At 37.5% G+C, this 13945-nt stretch overlaps 1 protein-coding gene across 1 annotated transcript in view; it reads left to right on the top strand.

Moving 5' to 3' along the window:
• The window catches only part of dnc (phosphodiesterase dunce), a 423146-nt gene that overhangs the window by 54638 nt on the left and 354563 nt on the right, over positions 1-13945 (top strand). The window lies entirely within an intron of this gene.

Below are 13945 nucleotides of genomic sequence, written 5' to 3'. Positions count from 1 at the left end.
CGTGATTTCAGTTTTTAAAATCTGAAAGTAGGCTTTGCTTTTTTATTGCTTTATAGATGTACTTTCGGTCGGAAAGGTTCTTTGTAAATCTCTGCACTGCAGTGGTGCGTGTCATTGTAGCATGTGCGAGACGCGAATCTGTTTGCAGACACAAATGACGGCGATGATAGTTCAGTTTTTGTCTTTACTTCCGTAAACACCTCACGTGACCTCTTTCCTTCATGAAAATAGTTTTTAATGAGATTATTATTATTATTATTATTATTAATCTGCCTGAAATGTATAAAATAGAGAGATAGCGAGACTGAGTAGATGTGGCGAAAATGTTTAATTTGACTGCGCATTCACCGTTCGGATATTAAATTTAATTGAAATTTTAAACTTTTGTTTGAGTTCTAATTTATTGTTCGTTAGTAAAATTTGTTTGAGAATTTTTAAATTATTTTTTAGTAACTCGCGGAGTTCGTGGGGGAATGAACTCATACTTTGCTCGATTCTTGTTTCATCTCTCGTGTATCTTTGTGATGCCCTAAGTTGTCTCTGTTCATATTTGAATGTCATTATCGCTCGAGCTGATGTGTGGGGTACACTGGTTCTACATTTTAGGTGATCTTATAATATCTCACTTGTTCAAACCTCTGACTGCTCAGAATGCTCGTTTTTATGAGGAGCATTTTTCAACAGAGCCAACACTTCCTGCTGCATGCGAGTTAACGAAATGAAACACAAAATGTTCCTCTGTCTTCAACGAGGGTTTCTGATTTCCCGAAGGAGGGAGCAGACGAAAAACTTTATTCAGAAGGACGTTTTTGTGACCAGTGTCCAGGGAATCCAAGGAAGTTATCTTGAATTCTTAGAGTCCAAAATTCTCATGGGACGACAAAAAATCTTCTTCCCTTTATTCTCCAAAATTTCTCGATGATATTCCCATCATAATTTGTTCTTGACTGTTAAATATTTCTCTTCACTATGAACGTGCACTTGATTTTTATAATTTCTTTGCAGCTTCAAAGGAACTTAATTTTTCCAATTGCTTCTTTCGAAGAGATATCTGATCAGCGTGACAACTATCCCAAATGTTCATCCCCTGCTGCATGAGTTTCGCATTCTTCATCGGAGTCTCGTTCTGAGATGATATATTTGGGTGTCATTTCCAGTGTACTTGAGCGATCAATATCTGAGTCATAGGATAAACTGAAACTTTTGTATTAACGAATCCTGGTTTTGCGTCGTCGAAGAGAGAAAAAATATCTCCCTTAAAGTCCAATCGGTATTGCGACAACTTTTGGCCCTTTTTCTAGAAGCAGGTGTTACTTGAACGATAAAACTGTAAACTACGTTGAAGTCGCAGTTAATATTTTGGGAGCTAATGGGCCACAGGGTGGTGGAACATTTCGTACAACATAAACAAAGATCTTCGTATTGGGGTTGTAATAAAAGTTTCTTGTCGAGAAGTAGGGGCGCGTTTTTTTTCATCTCTGTTATTCGAGAAGTTTGTGCAGAAATGGATGAGGGGAGTTGCTTAATCCAAAATCATCCGTGAGTATCGTTCCTCGAATTTATCATCATCCGAATTCTTGACATATTATGCCGCCTTCTTGCGAGGGGAAGCAGACCAATTGTAGGTTTATTGTTATGGATACTAGAGATTGGTGAGAATCCATTATTCATGATCTAATCCAGTCATTATAAATTGGCAACACACAATCCTAGCTGGTGGATAAGTGTCTGGAGATTGAAAGTTTTCGTATTACAAAGCTATTTCAGGGTCACTGGATCGTGAACATTTAAGGGCGGATACTGCCATCATATGTTACCTACAGGGGTAGTTACGACCATTTTCATTCGCCTCTACTACTCTGTCGTATTGGCTATTTTTTCTGTCGTTATTATTCTACCATCGTTGCATTTTAGTGGGGTCGGATAACGCAAGGAGCAGCATGGGATTCTGTACTGGGGAAAAGACCAATTGTTGAAATTGGTCGTTATCGTGGTTCGCGCACATCGTCATAACTGGATCTGTGTGACCTCCAAAATAATCACGACCAATGTTATTATTTGGCTCCATTATTTCGTTGCTGATAGCATGTTCGATCTGAACTAGAAATCCTAACACATCGTCACTACTTTAATAAAGGATAAAACATTTTGGTTATTTTTTTAAACGGTGCCTTGCACGTTTTGCCGAATTCATCATTTGAATCATCAGCTATAGAAACGCTATGATCCAATGATGACAAATCCAAAATATTAACAATCGAGTCTTTAATGCTTTTTTCAAGAACTGTTATTAACAAGATTGGATTTTAACTGAAGTTTATTTTTGAGCTAGAGATTTTTTTCCCCATATTCCAGCTTTTGTTTCGTGTTGAATTCACTGCTTGCTTCGTATACCTTATCGCAACTAGATTGTCCCTTCGTCTGGTTTACCGGAGAGCCACCGGTGTGTCGACCTTTTGTCATGCAGATTTTGGAGATGAAAAGCCATGAAATACATGGCGAAACTACAGCCTCGGCCAAAAGTATTAGGCATTTGGTTTTTGTCTTGTGGGCTAGACGTGTGTTTTGAAGTTGTGGATATGTTGAAATTGAAGTATGTTGGTATCTTTCTGATTACACGAATTTTCCATGAATTCAAATATTTTATTCTATTGCGGGTCATGAAGTACGTTTCGCGACGACCAATTTCGCTATTTTCAATTGAAGTAACGGTGATTTTTATCGTTGGCTTCATGAAGATTCGCCCCGAATTTTGGTCCGGATATTGTGTCCTGACGGGATGAAAGCCTTCGGCTTCTTGGAGGCCGTTTTATACTTTCGGACAAGACTGTATTAACGACCTTGTTTGGCTTCTACCGTTTAATGCTTCACCTTGATTTTTCCTTATTTTTATTTCATTATTTTCATTGTTACATGTTTTTCTCATCTTTTTTAAATTCTCCGTAGTATTGAAATCTCTGAACCTGAAGGTCTGATACAAACACTGTATCACTGACTCACAGTCGATTCATTGTCGATCGTATTTTATCATTCGAAAAATGTATATGCTACCACTCCATGAATGTTATGCAAGCCTCCACTGTTCAGAAGATAAACGAATATGGAACAATGTGGACATGTGTATTTTCAATTTTATATTACATTTCCGGACACATTTCACAAATGTTGAGAACATCTGATTTATTTCGATCAGAGTGACGATCATGCATAATTCCTTTTTCAACCGCCCCCTCCCCCCCCTCCCTATTTTATACCGGTCAATTCTACAAAATTTTTTATGATTACCCGAAAGAATTCTCATTTCGATATTTCCACGTTGTCTTTATTCGTCTTATCGTCCAAATGTGTAACGAGTGTTCCCAAACTTTCGTTTATTTTATCCAGCCTTGTTGATCACGAGGACAAGAGATATAGGATGCTTTTCGCACATACCGTTGTGTATGATGATTTCAAGGTGTTAAGGAGAGTGAATCGCGACGATACAATGTTGCCGTACTAAACTACGTTAAAAATATTAAGAATTTCAAAATGATAAGAATTTAATAACATTTGGTAAATGTATTCTTTTAAAATATATAAAACAATATAAATTTTTTTATATTTTTCTACCACATAGCTTTCAAGTAATTGAATACTAAAGTTCACGTGTATAAGCACAGAGTTTACATATATACAGTTATGCATCTCGTGCATAAGAATTTCGATTCAACGCTGAATTATTCGATAACCATGTGGTAAAAAAAATTGAGAAAAATTGTATTTGTATCCAATGTGATGCCAAAGAATGTTATCACCAAATTTTATCAAATTCTGATTATTTTGATTTCGTGATCCACCCTCTTTAAGATGATGGATCAGTCGGTAATCACAACCGTGAGTGCGAGAGAGATAGCTGCAAATTTTGAAAAGGAAATTTTTCCACATCGTTCGTCTGATCGAAAAAATAAAAATGTCATCGGATTTTTGCGATCGTGCTGCGTACGATGACATTTTTATTATTTTAATCGGACGAACGATGTCAAAGAGTTTCAATTTCAAAAATTCGAGGTGTGATTACCGACTGATCGATCATCTTAAGAGTCATCGAGCTCACGTGACAAACTCAAAATCGATGGTGGCGCCTCCCGTAGTAAAGTAATTCGTGAATTTTTATTGAAATCGCGTCAAATAAATTTCGTAATGAGCAGTGAAGCGACGTGAATTCGGCTCTGGTATTTTCGATTATGGCAAATGCGTGTGCAATTTGTGATAAAATAATCTTTGTGACCGGTGTAAAAGGTGTTATGGCGTACGCAGACTGCTCCGTATTTTTATTTATTCATTTCGTTGGTGAGAGAAAAATCTGCTGTCCGAAAACGGACCATACCCGGAATCGGCTAATTAAATCACATTTTTTGATATTTTTTATACTCGCGTAATTATTATATTCGTGACGAAATCCGGTAGAAACGGATTTTAGGCTGATTTTTGGACACTTGGCGCTGTGTACACTATCATACGCGAAACTCAATAAACAGCCTTTTATTAAGACCGAGAAGTTGAGCGAAGAAGGAAAGCATGGAAAGGAAAGGTGTTACGGAGGAAAAGTTCATAGCAATCTCTCTATAAAAGTCGAATCGTTTTAGGGGAGGGTTGATAGTTAGAGACAAGAAAAAGTAGATAACTGTACTCTGCGCAAGCTTATCGCGTATTGTTTTTCATTATACAGAAACATGAATGTCCTTCGAGAAAAAGTATGTGCCCAGACTAAAATTTCGACTAAAGGGTAGGTTATCATATTATGAATTCTTGCTCCGTTCGACAGACGTTTATTCGATCGACAAGACTAATTAGCAACTTGGAGAGTTATGGAGCTCAAGTGTTTTGGAACCGTTGCGACCTCTAGAGAGTTAATTAGTGAACCTTCGGAAACAAATATTTAAGAGAACGCGACTTTTTTGTACAACTTTGGAGCCGAGTCGTTACCAGAATCTTTGGAGCAAGCATAGAGTTCGAGATTTCCGGAAATTCTTTTGACGATATTCCGTGGATTATAGCATTTTGCAAGATATTCCTCAAAAATTTGATGAACTTGGTGGCATCGATAAAATCAGTTTTCCGCAAATTGTCCAATATCACCGTATGGCATTGTTTTAAATCGATTCAGGAGTAGTTTTTAGCGAAATTTCGCCGAGTGCTCCTGCAGAAGTTTATTTATCATCAGCATTTTGTTTGTATTTTTTTATATTAGAAATTTTTGTTTTTTCTGCAGCACAATAAGAATATTTGTGTTCTGCAGCACAACTGCACTGTAGAATACAACGTGTAGGTCTCAACCTTTTTTACAGCATTTATGATCTTTTTTTTACTAAACGCTATCAGCGTTTAACCAATTTTTATGTTTTCACTTTTCTTTAGCGAGTTGAATGAAGAGTTTAATTTTTATTATCATATATGTAGCAGCAGTTACTCGATCCACTTTTACGAGCTTCACTTTTTTCTTTATTCGAACTCCCTTTTACCCGGCTAGTGGGATTCTTATTTTCATTTTTATATCTCTGCGACGCCGTCGCAATATTACGGTAAATGCTTCTATTATGATATGCTTTTTTAGTACAAAAAGTTCAACGGTAATATCAGACTTTATTATTATTTCTTTACGTTGAGTCGCGTCAGACTTTTAGAACGTGAAAAAGTGGACTCGCCGGTATGCGTAGGTGGACACGAACATAATCGGACTGAACGATCCACGTCGGAAAATAACGATCGTTCAAAATTAACGATGGATTCATCGACCATGAAAATTGCCTGAAATGCAGAGCTGCTCCCAATATTGCTCGTCACGTTTCTCTTCGCTTCGATTCGTATCCAAAGCTTAACAAAAATTGTTCGGCCGATGCCATTCTCGAATGTCACTATTTCTCACGTCTATCGTTCATACTTCATGCTATACGCAATTCACGAATAGCTTTTTCACGATTTCACACATCGAATAGACCTTCAGCTTTCCTGGCTCCCTGAATATTTTCCATATTCGGAGTAATGTATTCATCAATTCAGGGCATGTATCGAGTGTGAATATCATATTTTTATATCTTAACAGCATACAGATGCGGGCAGAAATATCGGTGTTGCTGAATGTCTAGTAGTGACTTTAATCCACCGGAACAAGCTACAACATTTCAGTTTTGCGTTTGTCACGAATGGATGCCTCTATTGGAAGACGAAGCACCGCATCGAAGGATGTTCGACTCGGTGGAATACATGTTGGAACGAACTGTGTAAAAATCCTGTGTTAAAACGTACCTCGTTATTTTACACAAGGCTTTTGGCTTTCGTACCATGGTGAACTGTACAGTTTCTTATTTTTTTGAACTTCGTTATATTCCTCGTCGTCACAGTGATGTAATATTTTTCTGTGTTGTGTTTGTACAACGATAGATATTAAATTCTTGAAAGATCCCAGCGAAACTTCGTTTTCGACGAAAGCACTGACCTAGGAAATTCTTCCTTCGTAGTCGCTATATTCTGCCCATTAGTCTTCGTGTTTTTTTTTAATACTTTCACGGGAACAAATGATGTTGGAGGCAATTGTTTGATTCAGGGTCACATTGAACACCCGTAAAGCGAATGAAAGATAGTGCTCATCGAGGTAATGCATGGTTTGTCAAGGAGGGTCAATTGATGTGGGCAAATTTGTGAAAACGTTGGACACAGTTTCCTGTTTTTCTACGAGAAAACAGCTACACGGAGAGACTTTTATACGAATATTTCGGATGAATTTGCTAGAAAAATTTGCTATGTTTTGTAGCAGCGCTGTTCTATGTCCCCATTCTATTACATTTCATCAAAGTGCATAGTAATTTTAATACCGAATGCAGTTCTCTCAAATTTTACTATGTACGACAGGCAAAATTTAGGTCTGCGACATTCTTACATCGATCGATATCTATGTTAAATATTGGTGAGTTGGACTGGACAAATTGCTTGAAATTTTAGTATGTGCCGCTGGTTAATTTTCATGTTTATACTCGCAACGCCTCGTATAATTGGTGGGCGCATGGATTTTGCTATGTTATTGAGCAAAATTCAGTGCGGTAAAAGGGAAAATACGAAACTATGCAATTTTTCGTATAGCACAGAGAAACGACTGCTATGTTATCTCCTAAATTTTCATCAAATCATTTCATTGTTTACTATGTTTTTCATCAAAATTTGCTTGGTGTTCATTTTTTATGCGTTATTTGTTTATTTGCGCGTTATTTATTATGAACTGTGGTAGTGGTTCCCAAAACTTTTGCATTATTTGTGACACACTCTGTAGCGATTATTTATTATTATAATATCGATGTGGTCCGACGTTCCTATAAAGACATAGTAATTTTTGCTATAAAAGTCTCTCCGTGTACTTCTCTGTATTACCGGAGAAAAGGTGTCCCGAGAACAAAGATGATTCTGGCATAAAATAAGCGTTTTAAAACGTCTATAAATACGTTTTAATGTTGCGATTCAACCGAGAATAATGTTTATTAGGTTTGTCATGAAATCTTGCTATTCCTCAGAATATTAATAGAATGTAATATTCCATTTCGTCAATATCACGTCCAAAAAAATTGGTTATAGTACTGTTAAAAAATTCGCACAAATACTCTGACTCTGTTACTCTGCGAAATCCAGCGGTTCTCTAGCGATGATCGAGCTTTTACGCATTAACATTCGAACGTGCCCATTGAACTCGAATAAAAGCTTGCAATCGCAGGAGGCAGAATCCTCTGCTTAACCAGCTATCCAACACGATCGAGTCCCTCGAATCCCTCATCTCCTCGACATTTATTGCCACGGTTTCATCACGTTCGCATTCATTCAGAACGCTCTCAAGCATGGAATCTTCAGATCAAGTGGTTCCGACCACCTTCTTTTTTTACCGCAAAAGGTTTGACTACCGGTTTTGCTTAATTGGATTTGTAAATTCCGTGGTTTTCCTTCACAACCCCATCTTCCGCGATCGTTCCTGCAGGGTGTAATTTATTCGGGATATTTACCCTCTTTTTCATGCTCTACTGCAAAAGCGCTCATCTTTTACATAAAAATAACTTGTCAGACATGCCGCTCGGAGAGTTTTGTAGCTCACTTACGATTATACCGAATATGCCAAGGGCATGATGTTGAAGTTTGTAACGTTGGAGTCCAACGAGATGATCTAAAAAAACTCTGCATGAAATTCCAGTAATTCTCCCGTTCTGTTGCCTGCCTAATTTGCAATTCGAAGTTTTTCAGTCTAAACCAATGATTCGTGAAATAAAAATTGACGAATTGCAAATGTTATTTTCGATAATTTCGTTGGACTCTAACGTTGGAAACTTCAGCGTCGTTCAAGGGCAAGCAATCCGAAGGCAAGAAAATTGGCTTATGAGGCAAATGACTGTCGTTCACGAACTTATTTGGTTAGTACATCAAATTCATACTTTTGTTATCTCACGAGAGATTCCTGGAGTTGTCGACTGTCTCCTTCCACTACGATTCGTTTCTGTCTCTACTTTCGGTATGGTCTTATAGCACTTGGACTCGTTATTTAAAGTTTTTCACCCCGAACTCTTCTGCAGCTTCTACTATTTCAAATTTTGCTCGATTTTCACCAAGTTCATGATTTCACCTTGATCATGGAATGACGGCGTAGTCCGATGTACACGCAGACATTTTTCTGTTTCCTTTATCGCTTTAATGAAAGTCCGTATTTCATGACAACGCACAAACTAGCTGCACAAAGTTACCGTTCATTATTTTCGCTTTCCCTCATCGCTCAGTGCTTTTGTACACGTCTGCAATCAATGTACGATCCACGAACGTACGTCGAGATCCTCTTTTCTCTTCTGTCTCCACTTTGGAGTCCTGCTTCGAAAGCCGCTATCGTCATCAACCTAATGATGACATCAGGTTTCTCACACTCAAACGTAGCAGTGGCCCCAAGCTATCGTTCTGAGGTACCAGAAAAGTCCATTTATCGCGCTGGTCTCTGAATGAAAACAAAGTCACAGATAATCATACGATAATATAGCCCTGGTACATATGCCGACACAGAGACATTGTATCGAGGATTATTGTGGAAAAATTGAAAGTATTGATATGAAAAGATTTTCGATTTTATAATCATTTTTGAGGTACAATTCGATGAAAAGCCGAGAATATGATTACGTTTCGTTGAATCGCAATCACAGTTTTTTTATTTTCAAGGAAAATAATTTTTTTTAATTTTTCAAGTTTGTAGCGTATTAAATTTTTTCCTCGTTTACTTGATTTGATGTAAATTTACATCGTTTTCATGCTTTCCAGTCAAGAGTAAAAATTGCTTGGTTATTTTTTTTTTTTAAACGTGCCTAAGAAAAGATAATCATTTTGCATAACTCTTGGTCCAGTGTCAATTTAGTTTAGTTGTGAAATGTATTCATTTTTTGTACTTTTTTTAATTCGTGTGGTTTTTATAAATGCTACAAAATTATGTTACTGGATGCAATAGGGTCTCAGTGACTTTTTACGTGGGAGAAATTAATTTTGCGTGGATAAAATAGGTTCCCAATGAATCTTTGTTTTTCTTCCAAAACCCTTGAGTGTTAAATATATTCAAACCAAGTACTGTACACTTCAAAGCCCTTTGGCAGTTCTGATATCACGAAAATTCTTCCCCGTCTTGCGTTTCGATCAGTCTCACACAGGGGAAGGAAATTTTGTCAGATCGTATTAACGCGCTGATCTAACAGGGCAGAAGAGATCAGCGTTCTGATAAAAGTGAAAATCTTCGGCGACGGTAGTCACTGTGGAGTGCGAAAAATCTCAAACTTCAGTTTTATTCTGAATCCCATGGATAATAAGTTTAGAGGAGACGGAGTCAAAACAGGGTACTTAAAAAATTGTGGAAATTGAAAAAAAAAAAAATTTTGAAGAATAAGCTCTCAAACTTCTGAAAATTATGAAGAGCTGATCATGCGATGTGAGAATGAAAATTCGCAGTGAATATTATACTATTTTGAACTGGATTTCTCGTTGAATGAAAATTTATGCAACACTAATTTCTGATCACTTCATATTTGAGCCCTTTTCCACGAAACTTTAGAACTTTTCGTTATCCAGAAATCATGTATTTGAATAAAATGAAACTTTCGTTGTCGCAACAAGTATTCTCGATCGAAAATCGTTCAACTGTAACAACGAGGTGGTCGGACGTCCAAAAACCTTGTGCAAGGTACGTGGGTGCGCAATAATTCAGGAGCTTAGTCGAGGATCCCACATATATATCTATCATCGGGAGCTTTTTATGCGCAATTGGGACACACGAACGTCGAGAGTTTACCGATTATTCAAATTACGTTGCACAAGGTCGGAGCCGGAGGGTTGAATGAGAAATTCCGTTATTGTTGTGGGGCTCGTGTTGCTGTATATAATTCTTATCATCCTTAGGTAGGGATCTAATGTTTTGATATTTCATATTCGGATATTATTATAAGTGTGGACATTGTGCTTTATCAAGATACTAATTACGCTAATGTTGTGTTGTATTCTTTTTATTAATTGTAAAGCAAAGGAAATTCGTCATGAAAATACAACACCGGAGTGACAGTGATATTCCACGAACCACGTGAAGTGGAAAATGGAAGGTTCGTTTTTCTGAATCTTCATGGACTTCATTAATGGCGTTCTATACTAACATTATAAAATACAGACGACAGAAATCGTAGAGAAAACATCAGTTCACTGCGATCAGGCTTTGATAGTCTCATTATAGGGTTGCCCACGAATTTCCAGAGAATGCATTTCATTTAAATGTTTAGTTTCAATTCCAATACTTCTTGGGATATATACGAGAAATTTCACAAAAATGTCGGCTAATAAAATAACTTATCTTCAGGCATAGAAAGATACTTAATTAAATGCGAACTCTATTTCTGCGTCTGAGCACCGACCTTGCCCGATGCAACACACTAAAGTGGTTTTGTCACATCGTTTTCTTCTTATTTCCAAATGTGCATAGCCAGCTCTTAACCACCAAATTATAACACATCCTTACGTAACTGATCGTCTTGTTCAAATCAATGTTATATCACTGGCTGATTAACGTGACAAGGTTATGTGTCGCGTATACCATCTTCATACGATTCCTTAGATTGATCCTCATCGAGGATACTCCAGTGGAACGATACGTTTACCGTTGTCGCTCTTACGGATCCTAACACATATGTGGATGTCGTAGTCGAGTACAAAGGAAGTCGATTGAACTGGAGCACTGTTCGATCCTTCAATTAAGCGTGCACATGTCCCGTCGGTTTACCGATTTGATGTGTGTGTCTCTGGCTGACATCCCTCCCAATTACAGACACGGTTAAGTCAGTGATCTGTTGGTTTGTCTCGTATTGTCACCGAGGTATACGTCATTCGTCCTGATAATTAAAAAATCTCATGGATTTTCAGATCATCGATATTTTTATAGCTTTTTTTGGAATCTCCGTCAAGTTTGTAATGACGCTGAAGTTTCCAACGTTGGAGTCCAACGAAATGATCGAAAAAAACTCTCCAATAATTCCAGCAATTCTCCTATTTTATTCCCTGCCAAATTTGCGATTCTTAGTTTTTCAAGCTGCACCAACGATTCGTGAAATAAACAATTGGTGAATTAAAAACGTTTTTTTCGTTCATTTCGTTGGACTCCAACGTTGGAAACTTCAGCGTCGTAAGTTTGTAGGATCTTTAGCAAACTGGATCCATCGCTAGACACCTATGCTTCGTAGTATGAAGACGTTTTTTTTTTCATTGCATAGAATTCATTCTAAAATTATATTTTTGTTGACATTCATTTTTCTTTGTTTTTATTTTGAATGAATTCGATATTTTTTCTTTCTCACCAGTATTTTTTGTCATCTCTGGGCTTTGTATTCATGATGGACCATCATGGCTAGCCGCGTTGAAATTCTTCATACATAAAGAGCTTCGGTATTAACCGATTCACGGAACGTATATATCGTGCTGTATATATATCTGGCGGCAGTATGTAATATATAGAGTAAGCTTTGACTTTCACTACATCGCGAAGTCCCCATGTCGTTCTCTCTATCCCCCGTTCGTCATTATTATTCCATTTTCTTTCGTGACGTGGACGCGAAATTCTCAAGAATTTCTGAGACAGTTTCTTCGTATATCCTATGTGCGGCTTCGGTGCTGGTCTTTTATGATGGGCGAACGGTGGCGCAGGGGATTGGGGTGTACACCAATCTCGGTGTGTAATTACATTACCATACATCTGCGGCATTCACCGCTTTCCATTTATTTCAACGAAAGCGTACTAGCGTTCTCATCAATCAAATTTTATCGAATTTGTGTCACAGATCTTCAATTCTTTGGACCCCGACAAATTGTTTGAATATTCTCAATTCGCTTTTTCCTCGCTCATATGCCTGACTATTTTTTTTCCCTGGTCTAAGCCATTTGATCTGAAGCATTGTGTTGTCGGATCTGAACGTTTCTGAAAGAGGCTTCGACGAAAGCTTCTTAAGTTGCTTCTCGAAGCAATTTTTTTATATCTTTCTCCACGGTTGAGCTGCGTTTTCGCCTGGAGCTCGGATTTACATCTAACATATTTACATTCGTCTTATGTACATTCGATATGTGTGTAGGGTTTCCATCAGTTTTGCCTAGCGACGATATCAGGATCGACGTTCCTGTGGAAACTCTCTGATTTTATACACTTCCCATTTTTCATATTTTATTCCCTTTGTTTTCTTCTCGTTTATTATTATTTTCTCAAGAGGTAAACTCTTCTTCCGTTTCTTTTTATCTTGAATCGAGTATCGCGCTAGTCGCTCGTACAATATCAGAAAAAAATCTCACCCAATCTTTCGCTGAAACCGACTCTCGTGATTTATAATATCAGTGGGAAAGAAACTGATGAGAAAGGATACAGAAAGCGCTAATTAATCTCTTCTGGAGTAGAAAAAAATAGTTTTTTGAGACGACAAGTATCATTATAGCGGCATTACAGCAAGATTTCACATTATTAATCCATTGGAAACTAGTTGATCTTGAGAGTCAACTGTTTCGTTACGCTATTGCCGGCAACGTATTGTTCCAAGCATCTTTCTCGCTCATTCTGCAATTAACTTTTTTCTTTGGTTTCCTTCCCAAGGCGCCGTAAGTAAAATCGACATCTCCGATTGCTTTGAACCAGATATTCACGAGCAGTTGGTTCAAGTGAATTTTATACCGCGAGAGCTTCAGTGTGCTTTAATAGAATTCGAGTGTGAACTTGGCATGGATCTCTATATCCGTGTGTGCATTTTTTCCGATTAGCTTATTTTTCGTAAATTTACGAAGAGTATCATTTTTTCAATTCGACAAATTTTTCTGGTTAAATAAATATTTTTTTAGTGTTCATTGCTGGGATTTTATTAATTCCACGGTTATTTTACCATCGTGAGTTACTCAAGTGCCGCATGCACTCGGCTTTTTCTACATTTCTGTTTCGAGACCGAGGCTCACTTCGATGACTTGCTTAAGTTACTTCTCGTTTTTCCCCGCAAAACGCAAGGTAATTAAAGCGAACTGAGCGGTCCAATACCTCGAATGAAAAGAGAAGTTGAAGGGCTGTGAACAAGCTCAAACTTTCGAGTTCGTGGGATTTTCATTTATATTACGACTTTGAGAGGAAACTTTGGCGGTCATTTGATCGACGTTACTGTAAAGTTTCGAGTCACCGTGTGTATATAAATCGTGAATCAAATAGTTCCTGTTCGCGTGCATGTCTCAGACAAGACTGCGCCACGAAATCTAATTTTGTGAGTTGAAAATGCGCAGTTTAAACAGCACACAAGAAAACATCAGAAAATATACAAAAGGAAAAATCACGTGAAATTTGTAGAAGATCTCTCACTAATTCGTTCGTTGTTTTTTATAGTACACTGAAAAAGAATATATCAATAAATTC

The sequence above is a fragment of the Venturia canescens genome, chromosome 1 (assembly GCF_019457755.1).
Source record: "Venturia canescens isolate UGA chromosome 1, ASM1945775v1, whole genome shotgun sequence".
In the NCBI taxonomy this organism is placed as follows: Eukaryota; Metazoa; Arthropoda; class Insecta; order Hymenoptera; family Ichneumonidae; genus Venturia; species Venturia canescens.
The sequence above is the reverse complement of the archived record's forward strand: the minus strand, read 5'-3'. Positions and strand labels throughout refer to the sequence as shown.